General features: G+C 41.1%; 2 protein-coding genes across 3 annotated transcripts in view; one reads left to right on the top strand and one right to left on the bottom strand.

The window, feature by feature from the left end:
* The window catches only part of aspn (asporin (LRR class 1)), a 56,038-nt gene extending 36,604 nt beyond the window's left edge, over positions 1-19,434 (bottom strand). The window contains exon 1 of the mRNA XM_080181790.1: positions 19,364-19,434. The gene's annotated coding sequence lies outside the window, so the exon portion shown is untranslated. The remainder of the gene's footprint in view (positions 1-19,363) is intronic.
* Positions 1-19,818, top strand: part of cenpp (centromere protein P) — a 253,450-nt gene that overhangs the window by 176,154 nt on the left and 57,478 nt on the right. The gene's annotated exons all lie outside the window — the stretch shown is intronic.

Here is a 19,818-nt window from a genome sequence, read left to right as displayed (position 1 = left end):
TCCATGACACCCAATTAGCAAGAAAAACCTATGCTACCCCAAGATTTATGTGCTCAGGCCTGATTGGCTGAGTGGGTCACATGACCCTCTGAGCGCTTGTCCCTTAAAGGGACGCTACCATACTGAGTTGAAGCAATCTCATTCTTGAATCATAAGGCTGCATGTTTACTTTCATAATCTAAGTTGACATTCCAGTTTAATATTACAGAAATTCTGCATGTTTGACTGTGATGTCTTGTAGGTGAGATGTTAAGCTTAGGCCCTGTCCACCTAAAAAGAGCAAAGAAAATTATAGCACAGGAACAGGCTCTTCAGCCCTCCAAGCCTGCATCGACCATGTTGTCTGTATGAACTAAAACCCCCTCCCCTTCCGTAAGAACATAAGAAATAGGAGCAGGAGTAGGCCATCTAGCCCTTCGAACCTGCCCCGCCATTCAATAAGATCATGGCTAATCTGTCGTGGCTCAGTTCCACATTCCTGCCCTCTCCCCATAACCCTTAATCCCCTCGCTTATCAAAAACCCATCAACCCGCGTCTTAAAAATATTTAGCGAGGCAGCCGCCACCACTTCAACGGGCAGAGAATTCCAGAGATTCACCACCCTTTGAGTGAAGAAGTTCCTCCTCAACTCCGTTCTAAACCACCCCCCCCTTTATCTTGAGGCTGTGCCCCCTAGTCCTACTGTCCTTTCTGAGCGGGAAGAGTCTCTCCACCTCTATCCTATCCATCCCATTCATCATCTTATAGGTCTCAATGAGATCTCCCCTCATTCTTCTAAACTCTAACGAGTACAAGCCTAGTTTATTCAGCCTCTCCTCATAGCTCAACCCCCCAACTCCGGTCTCAGCCTAGGAAACCTCCTCTGCACTCCCTCCAAGGCCAAAATATCCTTGCGTAAGTGCGGCGCCCAAAACTGCACACAGTACTCCAGCTGCGGCCTCACCAATGCCCTATACAGCTGCAGCAAGACCTCCCTACTTTTATATTCAATCCCCCTCGCTATGAAGGCCAGCATCCCATTAGCCTTCCTGACCACCTGCTGCACCTGCAGGTTGGGTTTTTGCGACTCATGCACAAGGACCCCGAGGTCCCTCTGTACCGTCGCCTGCTGCAGTTTTTCGCCACATAAGTAATAGTCCTTCCTACCATTATTCCTACCAAAGCGGACCACCTCGCACTTGCCAACATTAAATTCCATTTGCCAGTTCCTGGCCCATTCCCCCAGCCTATCTAGATCCTTCTGCAGACTCTCCACACCCTCCGCGCAATTTGCCGTTCCACTGGTGTCATCAGCAAGTTTCGACACCATACACTCGGTTTCCTCCTCCAGTATTCCCATCCCATTCGTGTATTTGTCAAGATGCCTCTTAAAAGTCACTATCGCATCTGCTTCCACTACCTCCCCCGGCAGCAAGTTGTAGGCACCCACCATCCTCTGCGTAAAAAATTTGCCTCATACATCTTCTTTAAACCTTGCCCCTGGCACCTGAAATATACTCCTCCTAGTAATTGACTCTTCTGGTAAATCATCCTGGTAAATCATTTCTGTACCCTCTCCAAAGTCTCCACATTCTTCTGGTAGTGTGGTGACCAGAATTGAACACTATATTTCAAGTGCAGCCTAACTCAGGTTCTATAAAGCTGCAACATGAATTGTCAATTTTTAAACTCAATGCTCCAGCCAATGAAGGCAGGCATGCTGTATGCCTTCTTGACTACCTTCTCCACCTGTACAGATTCTTTAGGTGGAAATTAAAGAATCTCATGACATTGCTGGAAGAGCATGGCATTCTCTTGGTGTCCTTCCTAAAAACAAATTGGTGCATGCAAAACTACTGATCAGTTTGCATGCCATTGACACTGTGGAGATTACCATTGACCAAAACTTAACTGGATCGGCAATATAAATACTGCAGTTTACAAGAGCTGGTCAGAGACTGGGAATTCTGCAGCAAGTGACTCATCCTATGATTTGCCAAGACTTGTCCACCAACTACAGGACACAAGTCAGAAGTGTGATGGAATATTCTTCACTTCCCTGGATGAATGCAGTTCCAACGACACTCAAGAAGATTAGCACTAACCAGAATAAATCAGTTCACTTGATTTACCCCCCCATCCACTGCTTTAAGTTTTATCCCCTGTGCCACCAGCACACAATGGCAGCAGTATGCACCAGGCACAAGATGCAGTTCAGCAACTGGTTAAGGTTCCTTCAACAGCATATTCCAAACCCTTGATCTCTATCACCTACAAGGACAAGGGATGCAGACACATGGGAATGTCATTACCTGCAGGTTCCTTTCCAAGCCACACAGCATCCCAACTTGCAACTAAAGAGACAATACTTCATTATCATTGAACTCCTACCTTACAGCATGTGGGTGTTCCTATACCCCCTGGACTGCAATGGTTCGAGAAGAACCACCACCTTCTCGAGGGCAAGTGCTGGCGTTTCCAATGACAGTCATTTACCACGTCTGACTAAAAAGTGCATAATGGTCACCATTCTCGAAACTATTCTATATGTGAAGTTATTTTGCATTGTTTCCCAAAGACATGATAAACATCTGTAGAAGTGTTATATTTTTATATTAGGACTACATTTGATTCTTTGGCACATGTTATTTTCCAGCCATTGTTAGTGCCACTTTCTGATTGACGACCAGGATGTGCACAAGTGATACAGGCAAAAGAATCAGAGGGGCTGATGAACATGACTTATTTTACACAATGACTTGTTATGAACTAGCAGTCACTCCCTGAAAGGACAGTGGAAGCAAACTCAACAATTTCCAGCAGTGAACTGAATATGTAATTGAAAAGGAAAAATATTGCAAGGCCAGAAAAAAAAGAGCACAGGAGTGAGACTTATTGGAAAGCTCTTTCGAAGAGTAAAAATGGGCTCAGCGGATCGGGTGGCCACTTTCTGTGCAGTAGGATCAGTGATTCTTCGGGCATTGTTACAATATTAAAGCTAACTGACAGTATGATCAGCTCTTTAGTGAATCCTTTTACTTGAAGTGCTCAGCTGTAGGACTGTTGTAGGTTCTTCAATGTTCTCAGGAACCAGAATTTTAAACTATTGCCTCACTGCTGATTACTCAATTCAGGTGAGCCTGGAACCTACAACAGGCTGTGGATTAACGAGTTATATGGTGTCACATATTCATATTGAACTTTTCCATTATACAGCATTCTACTTGCTCATGAAGTGTTTACAAATAACATGTGCTATCAGATTGAACAATAATTATAGTAACAAGTCACTCCGAAGCAGGGACGGTTTGATCTCTCTTCAATTTTTCAAAAACTTGTGGAAAATAAATGAAGCTTGAAAATTTTCTTAAATACATTTGAACATTATGCCTAGCCTGGTAATAGATGAAAAATTACTTTCTAACTGTTGTCAACTGTTCTTTCTACAAGCACAGTCAGAATATTGGCAGTTACTTATTAGTCTTTTAAAGTAGCATACATCTCAGCTACTACTGACTTGAAAAGCTTAAGCTTCTATAAGATCTACTTCTTGGCTCAGCTTTCTTTCTGCCTCCCATGATAATTGGCCCAATCTGTGTTTTCAGTAACAGTAACTCATGTTGAAGAGTAATCACTATGTTCAACCAACATTGTGGTAGCACATAAAGAAAGCCTTTCAGTGCCAAAATATGTCACCAAGTTTTGAAATTATGCTTATCCCAACTTCTTATGCAGAGCTTTGGGACCAAGGATGAATTACTTGCACTCTGGTTCGCTGGTTTATGAGATGGCTGATAAGTCCATTATGCAATCTGAAGACTCTGCCCCATGCAGGACAGATAGTGCTTGAAGTGTCAGGCAGAGATATTTGGAGATTTTTGCATTCTTTCCAATCTTTCAGTTTTGCATCTGTGCGACCTCAATGAAATCTCTTGATGTTTTCAATGCCTTCCCAAACAGACTTTCTTCATTTGAGTTGGTCACAAGCTAGGGGCTCCCATGAGTCGGTGGGGATGTTTGATCTCTTTAGGAATGCTTTGAGGGTATTCATAAAACATTTCCGTTCTCCTTAGATTAATTTGTTGGATTAGCTATAGAATAATGTTGTACAACATTCTCTCTTGCACCTCCTTCCATCGGGAAAAAGCTACAAAAGTCTGAGGTCACACACCAACCAACTGGAGCTATGGCTACCCCAATCAACTTGGATCATGTAGGTCAAGCCCAAGACAGGAGGTGAGAGCCCTGTCTTGTCAGTTTGGATTGGGAATGTCTCAACTTGTTAAGACTCTGAATTGGACTTGATTGGATAGAATTGGAATAAAAACAAAACAAAAAAAAACAGCTTCTTCCCTGCTGCCATCAGACTTTTGAATGGACCTACCTTGCATTAAGTTTATCTTTCTCTACACCCAGCTACAACTATAGCACTACATTCTGAACTGTCTTGTTTCCTTTTCTGTAAATGGTATGCTTTATCTATATAGTACGCAAGAAATAATACTTCTACTATATGCTAATACATATGACAATAATAAATCAATATTTACGGATACAGTAGCAAGGAATAGGGACAGTTCTATGCAGTCAGGTAGCGCAATACAAGAACAAGAATGATGTATTCTCATTTGGAATTTTTTTGTACAAAATGGTAACTATAACTGGGAAGCTACAAGGGCATACAGATGTTCTTCTTTCTTGTCCATTTCATTAACTCAATTTCCTTATCTCCGTCAAAATGTCAATAATGGCAAAAAATTATCATCAATAAAAATGTGTTCCAAAATAATAAACAAGATCACAAGATAAATGCAGACTGCATAATTTGAAACATCTTAAGCTAACCACACAAAAATATTTGAATCTTCCCTTCATCATATCATCTAATTATATCTTGAATTATTTTTATCTACAGTACCCTAAATGCATGTCCCTCTGAAGCATTGATTACTCTTTCATGAAAACAAACTTTATAACATTGACCATGCTTGGTTCCCACTCTCGGCTATTTATTCATAATTAGATCATCTCAAACAATAGTTTGCTTCCTACACCCCCTACAATTGTATTGGTATCCCAAGAAGCTGACCTAATATCATCCTTTATTTAGCAAACACTTTGAAAAACATTGGAGTCAACTGTTATGCTGACAGTTGTCAGTTTTGCTTCTCCATCACCTCTTTCAATCTCTTCACTTCTTTATGTACCAGAAGCTCTGCCTGACATCCAGTTTTGGATGAGCATTGGTGAACATTGAGAAAATCAAATTCAGTATCTTTAACCCCTTTCACATAGCCTATACTCTTGACTGCTCCCCATGCATTATATTGGGTTCAACCAGAACGTTTGCAACTTCTGCATCACATGACTGTACTGATGCTCTATCCTTTTCACATTCCATAAACTTCAGCTCATCCAAAATGCAGCTTCCTATATTCTATTCTCCACTTAGTCCTGCTTCAGGACCAAATCAATTTAAAATATGTATTCCTTTGATTAACTTCCACCATGGCTTCTCTCTCTCTCTCTTTTTGGAATTCTTCCCCCCCGCCCGCCCCAAACAAGTGATCCAAAAATATTTGCTCCTCTGATTCTAGCCCCTTGGGCATCTTTCCTCTTTCCAGCCTAACATTGGTGGCTATGCTTTAATTATTTAATCCTCAAACTATGTCATTTAAGAGCAGATCAGAGGCTGGGAATTCAGTGCAACTTGCCTCTTGAGACCCCAAAGCCTGTCCACCATCCACCATAAGGCACAAATTAGGAGTGAGAAGGAATGGTCTCTGTGTTGGTTACAGATCAGTATGACTTAAAGACTTAAAGAACTCTCCATATTCTTCTGTCGGTTAACTGTAAGTTTTTCTTAATGAGTCAAACTATTTACAATACAGTAAATGGTACAAGGTAGGAGCTGTCTCTATGCTTCAGTCTATAGACATCTACAGAACACCTAGCATCTAGCACTGGTCTGTATCATGTACTTTCTTTACATCACTGTAAGCAGTACTATACTTTAGAACATAGAACATTACAGCGCAGAACAGGCCCTTCGGCCCACGATGTTGCGCCGACCAGTTACAAAAACAATGACCTGTCCCACATTAACTCTGTGTGTGCCAGACCTTTATACTACACCTTCCCCAAGTCTTTATCCAATGCATTTAGAGTTAAACTTGTTTATTCCAAGTCATATGCTGTTTACAACCCATACATTTACATTGTTGTTACTACATTTGTACTATATTATCATTACTCCATCTCTGCCTTCAGTGCTTGAATTTAGAGAATCAGGTGGTTGGAGCCTTATAACACTTCCATATTTCTTTTGGAGTTCTTTCCATGGAATGGTAGGCATTGCCATTGCTGGTTCTTCCTGTTGGTCGAGAAGTTGAGCTGGCAGTTGGGTACCTTTGTCAATACTCTCCAAGAATAGGGCGGAGATTTCTAGGTCACCTAACTGTACCCTCTGCAGTGCCAAACTGGTAGGACTAAAGTTAGTTCATGTTCTTTCTAATGTCAGTACCTTCTCTCTTGATGTCTTTAATCCAGACCTTGTCACCCTTCTGTATTTCTGGCAAGCGTCTGGTGCAATGTTTTCTGTTACTGACTGCTCAACAACAGCATGTCTGTATGACTGCTCTTTTGTTTGGATATCCAGGTAATCCTTGGTTACCAACCCTGGCACTAGCTTTTCCAGCAGAATCAGAAGTTGTGTGCAGGTTTTAGTGACAGATTTCTTTGAACTGGCACTTCTGACTTCTGACTGAAAGTACTTATATGAACTTGCCACAATCCTGAATTTTAAAAGATTTGGCTCATCCTTGAATGTTCTGACATCCCTGCACTCAGAAGCTGGACCACCAAAGGAGAGTCAATGGAGTCTTCTGCTTCAGTAAAGAATTTTAAATCTCTGCCTTCAGGGTATGCTTTGTCTATATAGCGCGCAAGAAACAATATTTTTCACTGTATGCTAATACATGTGACAATAATAAATCAAATTAAATCAAATTCCAGTCCTTCCAGATGTGTTTCCTGGTGATTTTTTTCCTCTGCTTTTTTAGGAACTCCTTTTCAGGTCAGAAAGTTTTGGTGAATTTTTCACAATTTTGCAGTATTTCAGTTTGTCTCTGTATTTTAGCGAGGTTCTGGGTTTTTATCCTATTGCTGCCAACATATTAGAAAGTTGTATTTACAGATCAACATGACTTAAAGAAGCATCCATAGTTTTCTGCAGATTAATTGTAAGTCTTTATTAACTAGTAGAATTATTTCCATGTACAGTGAAGGATACAAGCTAGGAGCTGATTCCCCATGCTTTGGTCTATACAAGCCTCTGCTCAATACCACACTGATCCTGGATCTAGGTCACGTGCCTTCTTACATTATTGTGTGGATGGTACTGCACTCAGCCCTACATTAACCCAATACATTCCTGATCCTTATACTGCACTCTACTTGCCTTGTGAATAAATGTCCAACAACACATGAAAATCAGCACTATCCAAACAGCCAGTTAACTGGCACCCAGTCCACCAACTTACACATTCATTACTTCCACCAGCAATTCACAATGGCAGCAGCAACTGACCAAGCTCCATTCGGCAACACCTTCCATCCTGTGACCTCTAGACTTCTGCCAAGTTGAAAACTCTTGGGAACATCACTATCTGCAGGTTCTTCTCCAAGCCGCACACCATCTTGACATGGAACTATATCATTATTCCCTCACTGTCACTTGGTCAAACTCCTAGAACTTTTTTCCTACTGACACTGTGGGTATACCTGCATTGGATGGACTGCAATGGTTCAAGGAGTCATCTCTCCAGTATCTTCTCAAGGGTATATTAAGGGTGGACAACAAATGCAGACCAAACCAGAAATGCTTACATCCCATGATAAAGTAAAAGTAAAGTCCTTCCCTAAAACCCTCCATCTCTAAATCCCTTTTCTCCTTGAAAATATTCCTTAAAACTCACCTTTTTGACCTCATTTTCCTTGCCCTGCCTAATATCCTTCTTTTGATGTGGCATTCATTTTTGTCTTATACTGCAATGTGGAGCCTTGGGATATTTTTCTTTTTAAAGCTGCTGTTTAGATACAAGTCATTATTGTCAGTTTGGTGCTACATGATAAGTGACAAATTTATTCTGATGCTTCATGTAACTGGGTGAGATCATTTACTTCACTGCTAAATAACTTGCATTCAGCAAAAAATACACTCTTATACATTTCTGAATCATTTAGTACCAGGAGTGGATATAAATCAATTAATTTACCTATTTTAGGCCTTAGTGCTTTATTACTGCACACAATTGAACTAAAAATTATGTAATTTAAATAGATTGACCCTGAAATTGTGGGCCCAATTTTACCATTTTGATTCAAAGTGCTGGGCAGACTTGAATCTAGGAATGTTTCAGATCAGACTTTTAGACCCATTCGCCAGCATCCCCATACGCATTCTGCCTGATAAAATAATCAGCGATACTGAATCGCGCTGCAGAAGCCTGTGAGTGGGGCTTAATGCACTGAAAACACTGCAGCTCCAATCAGAGCCTTTAACTGCGCATGGAGTTGACTCTGCAGTAAGACTCTAAAATAAGACACTGCAGTAAAAAAAATTTAAAAATGCTCCCCACCACATCACTCCCGGGCCAGATAATACCTCACCCCCACCCCCACAACACAACTGTCCCCTCTATGCCTTCACCTCTCCCCCCCCTTGAATCTACCTCCTCAGAAACTGGAGCGCCCGAATTGGACCTTTGCAGACCTTGTCTGTTTTGCACCAAATCTGGACAGCCGAACACTATGGTAAAGGGGGAAGTGCCAGTAAGTTTGGGTGTTCAGCCAATTAATTCAATTTAAATGCATTCAAATGCATTTAAATTGTAATTGTGCCCATTTTGGGTGCGGTCCCAATCACCACCATTTTCAGCCTTTGGTAAAGGGGAAACGGAACCGGTTGTGGATCACGCTACTTGTCTCACGCCTGACTTTTCCAACCTTTCACAAAATCAGGCTCTATGTTTGAGGTTCTGAAGTACTGATGTTTAGTTCTTTCATGTGAAATTACTGTTTCAAAGGGCCTTTGTTTGTTGCCTTTGCCTTTGAAAACAAAGCACTGTTTTCTTTTGCATTCCCAATGGCAATGAAGCATAAACCATTCAGTAGACTTATAGTCAGCACCAAGTTATTGGAACCATTTGCTTCTAGATGCTCTGGGGCAACTTGCCAACCACAAACCAAGTTCTTGCTGAGTATGATGAACATAATGTAAATCAATGCAAATAATTGAACATTCACTTTCAGCTCCATTTTGGTTTGGTACATTGTTAACTATGTTTGAGGAAACAGTACATTTACTCAAATACATCAAAATTACAGATTCCTTCCTGAAAAGATATGGAAATAGAAAATTACAAAATGAAAAATTGTTCAAACCATGATTCAAAACTGATGTAAATTTTCATGATTTTACTAAACTTGCCACCACAAGAAGATTACTGTAACTGTCAGACTTTCCAATTTTCCCATCTTAAAACTCTGTTGCTTTTCAATCAAGCTGAGACTAAACAAATTGCACTTGAATATATATTTGACCAGCTTCTAAAATTATTGTTTCTGGTGGAATGGATTTGAACTTTGAATTTGACTAATTTGCTCATATGCCTATTAGCACACTAATCTCTGGTTTTGCATTGCAGAATGCATCAATATAGATGACATAACTGAAATATCTGTGTATTAGTATTGTGTATCATCTGTGTATTAGTTAATATTGCAAAACAAAGCATACAAGTTGCATGAAGCATTCCTCAATGTTCTAGTCCCAGTGGAAAGGACATGGCAACTGAAGTCTGTGAACAAAACATTTTTCATATTCGTTAAAGTCTAGTCTTTTACTGTTGTCAGGAGTCAGGGAATTTTGATGATTTGTGAGAGTTCCTAAAATTGGGATATCACTGAAGCAGCAAAGTTCTGCAAGGTTGCAGCTTAAATTCAAAGGACTCATAGTTAAAAGTCAGAGACTATGCATGGAGGCAAAATATTTTTTCAGCTGTATTGTAAGCTCAAAATGGATCTTGCACATGTGGTGCACATATCCTTGGCTAAGCCAGTATGAAGGATAACCAGGAAAAGCAAACCTGATCTGAAGGCACAAAAGGGAATGTGTGCATAAGTGATGGATGTCACACCTACAGAAATTTAGCAAGGTAAGACTGCTCAATTGGACTGGACAGACAACCTAAAATTGCATACTTCACCTGTCGACAAGTTTCACATTTACGGTACCCTTATACCAAGCCCCAGCAGTTCTTTCATTGAACTTGTGTTCCTTTACTTCAGTACAGAAAGCATTTGGTATGGGTCCTACTCAGCCCAGGACTGCAAAAAACTACAAAAGGTTGTGAATGTAGCCCAATCCATCACACAAACCAGCCTCCCATCCATTGACTCTGTCTACTGTTCCCACTGCTTCAGCAAAGCAGCCAGCATAATTAAGAATCCCACGTACCCCCCAGACATACTCTCTTCCACCTCCTTTTGATGGGAGAAAGATATAAAAGTCTGAGGTCACATACCAACCGACTCAAGAACAGCTTCTTCCTGCTGCCATCAGACTTTTGAATGGACCTACCTCACAGTAAGTTGATCTTTCTCTACACCCTAGCTATGACTATAACACTACATTCTGCACTCTTTTGTTTCCTTCTCTATGAATGGTATGCTTTGTATAACACGCAAGAAACAATACTTTTCACTGTATACTAATATATGTGATAATAATAAATCAAATCAACTCAGAGTACACATAAAACTTAAAGTTGGAAGTCTTGGTATATTAAAATCTTTCAAGAGTTTCACGCACAAGAAGTAGCATGCAACCTAGCTACTTCAAACATCAGAGAAAGTGTGAGAAAAACAAGCAGTACTGCATAAAAAGTAGGGGGTAATGGATAGAAATACAGAAGGAGTCTGTGCCCATTTATGAGCTCCAAGAGAACTTTAAGAGCTCTATTAGGAGGTGACTTAATAGAGGTTTATAAGATGATGAGAAGGATTGATAGAGTGGACATGTAGACTGTTTCCTCAGGTGGATGTAGCTGTTACTAGGGGACATAACTATAAGGTTCATGGTGGGAGATATAGGAGGAATGTCCGAGGTAGATTCTTCACTCAGGGAATGGTTGGGGTGTGGAATAGACTGCCTGCTGTAATAGTGGAGTCAGACACTTCAGGAACTTTCAAGTGGTTACTGGATAGGCACATGGAGTACACCAGAATGATAGGGAGTGGGATAGCTTGATCTTGGGATTGGACATAGCTCGGCACAACATTGAGGGCCAAAGGGCCTGTACTGTGCTGTTATGTTCTATGTTCTAAGACTTACGGAGATTCCCATAAATGTATTCAAAGTTGAAAATAAGCTCACAACCTTTTACAATTCACAGTCCAGAATTAGGAATCCTTTTTAAATGGATGAAGATGTAAAGGACCATGTTATCCTTAATACTGATATCCTGCAAAGGCTAATGCATGACACAGGCATATCAGAAATTAATTTAAACTTCATTAGCAGTGTTGAATAGGCCACCCATTACATACCCTGTCCAATTATCCAGAAAATCAGGTTGTGTGCCAATCTAGCAGCAAGTGTTTTTTGTCTACTCAGCTGTTGTTGAAGGTTAATTCTACTATGTATTTGATTAGAATAATTTTTCATCTGTCACAGCTTGCAACTTCTGTGCCGTTTGGCCATTCACACACTTTATTCTCTCTGTGGAACAATAAAGAAATAAAAGGTAGAGAACAGTAAAAAAAGTAAATAAAATAGAATGAAAACAGAGGGGTCCGAGGTGGGATAGAGCAAATCATCTGAAATTGTTGAATTCGATGTTGAGACTGGAAGGCTGTAAAGTGCCTAGCCAGAAGATGAGGTACTGTTCCTCCAGTTTGTGTTGAGCTTCACTGGAACATTGCAGCAAGCCAAGGACAGACATGTGAGCAGGATCGTGTGTTTAAAATGGCAAGGAATCGGAAGGTCAGGGTCCTGACAGATTGCGCACTGATAGAAGGTGCTCAGCAAAGTGATCACCTCGTCTACGCTTGGTCTCTCCGATACAGAAGAGATCACGTTGGGAGCAGCGAATGCAATAGATCAAATTGAAAGACCAAATTTAGCAATCTTTTCTCCTGGTTTCTATGGCTATGCCTCACCTTTCATTCCCTCACCCTACAGTATAAATATCTCCCACTTTGTATGCCTTTTAGCTTTGACAAAGAATCATCTGGACTCGAAATGTCAGACATTTTCTCTCTTTGTTTTTAGTCAGTAAATACGAGTCTGAGATAGGTGTCTTTGTTATCTAGGTGTTCCAGGCTGAGTGCAGGGCTAAGGAGGTGGCATCTGCTGTGAACCTGTTGTGGCGGTGGATGAACTGTAGGGGATCCAAGCAATCGGGGAGACTGGAATTGATTTTTGCCATGACTAACCTTTTGAAGCACTTCACAATGATAGATGTCAGAGCCACACACAATAATCATGAAGGCACACTGTTTGACTTTTCTTTGGTACCGGGGTAATGGTCATCTTCTTGAAGCAGATAGGGACCTCAGATTGCTATAAAGAGAGGTAGAAGATGACTGCAAATACCCTCGCCAGCTGATCTGCGCAGGATTGAGTGCTCATCTGGATACCCCATCCAGGCCAGAGGCTTTCCATGGGTTGACCTTAGAGAAGGCTGCTCTGACATCTGCAATGATGACCTCCCGGGGTGGAGGGCGTGTTCTCACTGACCTCTTGCTCAAAACAGATGAGCCCATCAGGGAGGGGAAATGATCTCTCAGGGGAAAGCAGCAGTAGCCAAACTCATTGCACCACAGTTGGTTCTGCTGCAGAGGGGAGGGGTAAAAAGTGTACCCGTTGACTAGTTACAGAGGATTCAATTCTAATGGGAGTAGACAGGCGTTTCTGTAGCCAGAAACGAGACTTCAGGATAGTATGTTGCCTCCCTCGTGCTAGGATCAAGGATCTCTTGGAGCAGGTACAGGACATTCAGGAGGGTGAACAGCCAGTGGTCATGGCACAAATCTTTACAAACAACATAGATGAGAAAAAGGAAGAGGTCCTAAAAGCAGAATACAAGGAGCCAGGAAGAAAGTTTAGACCTCAAAGCCAGTGATCTGAGGATTATTACTGGTACCACGTGCTAGTCAGAGTAGAAATAACAGGATATATTGGATGAATACATGGCTGAAGAGATGGTGTCAAGGGGAGGGTTTCAGATTCCTGGGGCCTTGGGACTGGTTCTAGGGGAAGTGGGACCTGTACAAATTGGACTGGTTACACCACGGAAGGATTGGGACTGATGTCCTAGGGGGACTGTTTGCTAGAGTGGTTGGAGAGGGTTTAAACTAATATGCCAGGGGAAAGGAAACCTATCACAGTGGCGCCACAGTGATTGGCATTGCTGCCCCACAGCACTAAGGCCAGGGCTCGATTCCTGGCTTGGGTCACTGTCTGTGGGTGCGTGGGTTTCCTCTGGGTGCTCCAGTTTCCTTCCACAGTCTGAAAAGACATGCTGGTCAGGTACATTGATCCAAACAGGCACCGGAGTGTGGCGACTAGGAGAAATTGACCATAACTTCATTGCAGTGCTAATGTAAACTTTACTTGCGACTAATTAATAAACTTTAGGATTCAGAGGAGGGAGCAAGGACAAAAACAAAAGGTAGAAAAGGGAATAAGAAAAATGATGGGCAGAGAAACCAAAGACAAAGTTCAAACAGGGCTACAGAGAAAAATATTGGGAATGAGACAAACAATGTTAAAAAGATAAGCCTAAAGACAAGCATTTGCAACAAAATCGTTGAACTAATCATGCAAATGGATATAAACGGGTACAATATAATTGGGATTACAGAGACGTGGCTGCAGGGTGACCAATTTCCCAGGGTATTCAGTATTTAGGAAGGCCAGGCATAAAGGTGGAAATGTGGAGTGACACTGCTGGTTAAAGAAGAAACTAACATGGTAGTGAGAAATGATATTAGCTCTGACAATATGGAGTCTGAATGGGTAGAATTGAGAAATACCAAGGGGTAAAAAACGTTAATGGGTGTCATATATAGACCCCCCAAACTGCAGTGGCAATTTTGGGAATGGCATTAAACACAAAATTAGAAATGTGTGTGATAAGGGAATATCAGTGATCATGGGTGATTTTAATCTGCACTTCGATGGACAAATCAAATTAGCCACAATGTCATAGAGGAAGAATTCCTGGAGTGTATATGGGATGATGTTCTTGATTAATATGCGGAGGAACCAACTAGGGAGCAGGCCATCTAGACTGGGTACTGTGTAAAGAAAAGAGAATCATTGTCAATGTAGTTGTAGGAGATGAGCAATTATAACATGATTGATTTTTTTTATCAAGATGGAGAGTGAAATAGTTGATTTGGAGACTAGTATGCTGAATCTTAATAAAGGAAACTATGAGGGTAAGATTACGAGGCCTTGATAGATTGGGGAGAGTAACTTAAAGGGATAACCATAGATAGGCAATGGCAAACATTCATGTAATGCTGGGGGAACTGCAGCAACTGTTTATTCCTGCCTGGCACAAATACAAAATGAGTAACAGGACCAATCCATGGCTTACAAAGGAAATTAGAAAGAGTATGCAATCCAAGGAAGAAGCACACAGATTGGCCAAGAAAAATAATAGGCCTGAGGATTGGGAGCAGTTTAGAATTAGTAAAGAAGGACCAAGGGATTGATTAAGAAGAGAAAAATACAGTACGAAAGTAAGCTTGCAGGGAGCATAAAGACTGACACTAAGAGTTTCAAAGGTACGTGAAGAGAAAGCGGTTGGTGAAGACAAATGTAGGCCCCCTACTGACAGAAATGGGGAATGTTTAATAGGGGACAAAGAAATGGCTGAGCAACTGAATACATACTTTGGTTCTATCTTCACAAAACAGGACACAAATCGGATACCAGAAATGTTGAAGAATGCAAGGTTTAGTGAGAGGGAAGAACTGAGACCAATATCAATAGAAAAATAGTGCTGGGAAAATTGATGAGAATGAAGACGGATAAATACCCAGGGCCTGATAATCTACATTGCAGAGTACTTAAGGAAGTGGCTCTAAAAATAGTGGATACATTCATGATCATCTTTCAGGATTCTACTGACTCTGAAACAGTCCCTGTGTATTGGAGGATAGCTAATGTCACTCCAGTATTCAAAAAGAGAGTTCGAGAGAAAACAGGAAATTATAGAACCAGTAAGCCTAACATCGGTAGTGGAGAAAATTCTCAAATCTATTATCAAGGACTTTAAAAAGTTATGGCAGGATCAGGCAGAATCAGCATGGACTTTTGGAGGGGAAATCATGCTTGACAGATCTGTTGGAATTTTTTGAAAATGTAACTAGTAGAGTTGATAAGGGGAACCAGTCAATGTGATATATTTGGATTTCAGAAAGCATTTGACAAAGCCCCCACATAAGAGATTATCATGCAAGATTAAAGTGCTGAGATTGGGGCAAGTATATTGAGATGGATAGAAAACTGTTGGGCAGAGAGGAAACAAAGAGTTGGAATTAATGGGTCCTTTTCAAAAATTGGCAGGCAGTAACTAGTGGGGTGCCACAAGAATTGGTGCTGGAATCCCAGCTATTCACAATATAAATGATTTGGATGAGGGAACAAAATGTAACATCTTAAAGTTTGCACATGATGCCAAGTTGAGTGAGAGGGTGAACTGTGACAAGGATGCTGAGATCCTTCAGCATGATCTGGACAGGTAGGGTGAATGGGCATTCAGTGGCAGATGCAGTATAATTTGAACAATTGTGAGGTTATTCACTTTGGAAACAAGAAGGCAGATTATTTAGCTGAATGGCTGAATAGGAGAGGGGAATGTGCAGCAGGACCTGGGTATCCTTACGCACCAGTCACTGAAGGTAGGCATGCAGGTGCAGCAGGCAGTAAAGAAGGCAAATGGTATGTCAGCCTTCACTGTGAAAGGTTTTCAGTACAAGATCAGGGATGTGTGTTGCAATTATACAGAGTCTTGGTGAGGCCATCCCAAGAGTATTGTTGCAGTTTTGGTCTCCTTTTCTGAGAAAGGGTGTTCTTGCTCTCAAGGGAATGCAGCGAAGGTTTACCAGGCTGATCCTGGGAATGGCGGGATTGATGTTTGAGGAGAGATTGAGTAGGCTAGGATCGTTTTTGCTGGAGTTCAGATGAAGGAGGGGGAATCTCATAGAGACTTATAAAATTCTATCAGGACCAGACAGGGTAAATGCAGGGAGGATGCTCCCGATGGTGGGGGAGTTCACAACCAAGGGTCACTGTCTGAGGAGTTGGGGTGCACCATTTAGGATGGAGATGAGGAGACATTTCTTCACCTAAAGCGTGATGAGCCAAAACATTGAATGTATTCGAGGGGTGGCTAGATGTAGCATTTGAGGCGAATGGGATCAAAGGTTATGGGGAGAAAGCAGGATTAGACTATTAAGTTGGACAGTCAGCCATGATCACAATGAATGGTGGAGCAGGCTCAAAGGGCCAAATGACCTCCTCCTGATCCTGTCTTCTATGTTTCTATGAAGGGGAGATTATTGATGAAGTAACTGAAGGTGGTTGTGCTCGGCACGCTATCCTGATGAACTCCAGTAGTAATGTCCTAGGCTTAAAATGATTGACCTCCAAAAGCCATAACCATCTCCCTTTGTGCCAGGCATGACTCCAACCATTGGAGGTAACTTTCCTCCAATTCCCATTGACTCCAGTTTTGTAAGGACACCTTGGTGGCACACACAATCAAATGTTACTTTGATTTCAAGGCAGTCACTCTCACCTCAGCCATGGAGTTCAGCTTTTTGTCCATATTTGGACTAAGACTGTAATGAGGTCAGGAGCCGTGAGGTGCTGGCAGAAGCCAAACAGAGTATCAATAAGTAGGTTATTTGTGAATAAATACCACTTGATAGCACTGTCAACAACACTTGCTGATGATTGAGAGGAGACCAAAGGAGTGCTAACTGGCTTGGTTGGACTTGTGTGCTTTTCGTGCACAGGATACACCTGTGCAGTTTTCCACATTGCAGGGTAGATGCCAGTGCTGTAGCTCTACTGAAATAATTAAGGGCACAGCTAGTTCTGGAGCACAAGTCTACAGTACAATTGATGGAATATTGTTAGGACTCACAGCCTTTGCAATATCCTGTGCCTTCTGACATTTCTTGATATCTAATGAAGTGAATAAAATTGGCTGTTGCTGGAGATCTCAGGCAGAGGATGAAGTTGATCATCCATTTGGAACTTCTGGCTGAAGATTGTTGTAAATGCTTCAGACTTATCTTCGCTTGGCTCCCCATTATTAAGGAGGGGAGATATTGTCTCTTAGGTATGTGTCTGTGAGTATGCCTATCTCAGGCTGTAGCTGACTAGTCTTTGGGCAGTTCTTTCAATTTTAGCATAAATCCCAGATGATCCTAAAGAGGATTTTGCAGGGCTGGATTTATTGTTGTCATTTCCAGTGCCTAGGTCAATTGGTTTCATTTCTTTTTGTGGACTTTTTACTGGTTTTGATGCAACTGAATGACTTACTAAGCCATTTCAGTAGGCATTTAAGAGTCAACCGCACAGCGGATTTCCTTCCCAAAAGTGTGGACCAGATGAGTTTTACAACAGTCAACAATGGTTTCATGATCACGCTTACAACACTAGCCCTTTTCTTTTATTACCTGATTGATTGATTAATTGAATTTAAATTCAACAGGTTACCATGGTGGTATTGAAACCCATGACCCCAGATCATTAGCTTAGACCTCTGGATTATTAACCAGCTGACATTATCACATTATCACCACCTTCCCCATTATTTTATCTGAATGGAATTTACTTGAAAGGAATTACATACTAAGCAGTTTCTTAACATTTTCATGAATTTAAAAAATCTACAGTGACTGATGATTTGGATGTGGATTATGAACCTGATTTGCTTTATTGCTTTATACTGGACAAACTCTTGTTTTTATAATGTAGTTGAGATTTTTGTGTAGGAAAATGCTGGAAATACTCGGCATGTCAGGTGGCATTTGTGGAGAAAAACCAAGCTAATGTTTCAGGTTGATGATGGCCCTTCTGATGTGATTTTCCTGGAATGTAGCATTCAACTCAAAATAAGACTGTCTTATTTGATGCCACTTGCCTAATTGAGTGTGACAACACTCGAGAAGCTCAACGTCATCCAAAAATGGCAGCCTGTTTAATCAGTGCTCCATCCACCTTAAACATTCACTACCTTCACGTCACTGCACAGTGATAGCAGTATCTACCCAATAAATTGGATGCTTGGCACAGAAACAGGCTGTTCAGTCTAACCAGTCTGTGCTGATGTTTGCGTTCCACTTGAGCTTCCGCCCTTTTGTTCATCAAAAGCTGCCAGCATAATCACCTAGTCTCTTCTCCCTCAAGTGCTGCCTGACCCGTTGACTCTTGTCAACATTTTCTCTTTTCATTTCAGATTTCCAGCTTCTGCAGTATTTTCATATTGTCTTTGCTTTTTTGTTAATTCATGGGATGTGGAGAAAGCCAGGAGTTATTGCCCTTGAGAATGAAGTGGTGAACCACCGCCTTGACCTGTGCCATTTGTGTGGTGAAGATATTCCCACACTGTTCTTCCTGAGCAAGTTCCAAGAATTTGAACTAACAACAATGAAGAAATGGCAGTATGTTTACAAACCAGGTTGTGGCTTTGAGCTGGTGGTGTTTCTAAGCACCTGCTGCCCTGTATTATTAAAATCAACAAAGGAATCAGACTGAAGGATTTAATCTCTTGCCCGGTACATTATGTAATCATACCGCTCTTTTGCCGGTGTTGTTCCTATTTCCATGTACAACTTCCAATGAACTGTGTGTAGCTTTTTCCACTGCTCATTTTTTTCAGACATTATGTCATTGATAACATCAAAAAAAGTCTCAAAAATTTCAAGTATGTCTTTTTGCAAACTTAAGGGAATGAGTATACTAGAAGGCTGAAGATGTGGTAGGACTTAAAATCTTGAACGTTAAAATCAGCTCTTTTGCACTTGTAAACATTTTGATTTTGGTGTATTTGTTAAGAATCCAGCTGAGGAATTTAATGATAACCAGCAACTGGCAAGAAGGAACAATGCTGAACAGCAACCAATTGTCATTTAATTAGTCCCAATTTTTGCAGACTTATTCAGGCAACATCGGGCCTCAAAGGCAGCAACTGCACGATAGAAACTAAGGCACTTGACTTGCCTGAACAATTTGTGAAAAATCTATTTTCTGTACAGGTGATTTTAGTGAGAAAATTGAGGTTGTGTACTCACCGTGTCCACTACATTTACATAATGAATATGCCCATAGTAGTCCTACGCTGAGGAATTGAGTGCAAGGAAATCCTGGCTTTGGCCTCTTAAAATCAATTTCTGTTCCAGGTGAGGGTTTTATTTTCCTCTCGCTGCATTTGGCACCATTGCATTAGTTGATTTCTGAAATAGTGAGAGGAAAGAAAGAAGTTCACAAGGGGCAATGAAACCATCTTCCTCAGTTCGGTGAGAAAATTTCTCCATAACTATCAACAGCCTAGGGCATTCTTTAATAAATCTCATTATAGATGCCTGACCATATCAAAGGAGAACTATCTTCATCATCTCCATTTCCCAAGGTTGGTTGCAATAAAGTTTTGCATAATATGGGCCAAATGGCCACCTTCTGTACTGTAGTGATTCCATGAAAAAGCATTTCCTGAAAATAGTCCATGAGCTAAGAATTTGTGTGGGTG

Source organism: Carcharhinus amblyrhynchos, chromosome 3, assembly GCF_965287045.1.
Source record: "Carcharhinus amblyrhynchos chromosome 3, sCarAmb.v2.hapA, whole genome shotgun sequence".
NCBI lineage: Eukaryota > Metazoa > Chordata > Chondrichthyes > Carcharhiniformes > Carcharhinidae > Carcharhinus > Carcharhinus amblyrhynchos.
Note: the sequence above shows the minus strand (reverse complement) of the source record. Positions and strands in the feature narration are given on the sequence as shown.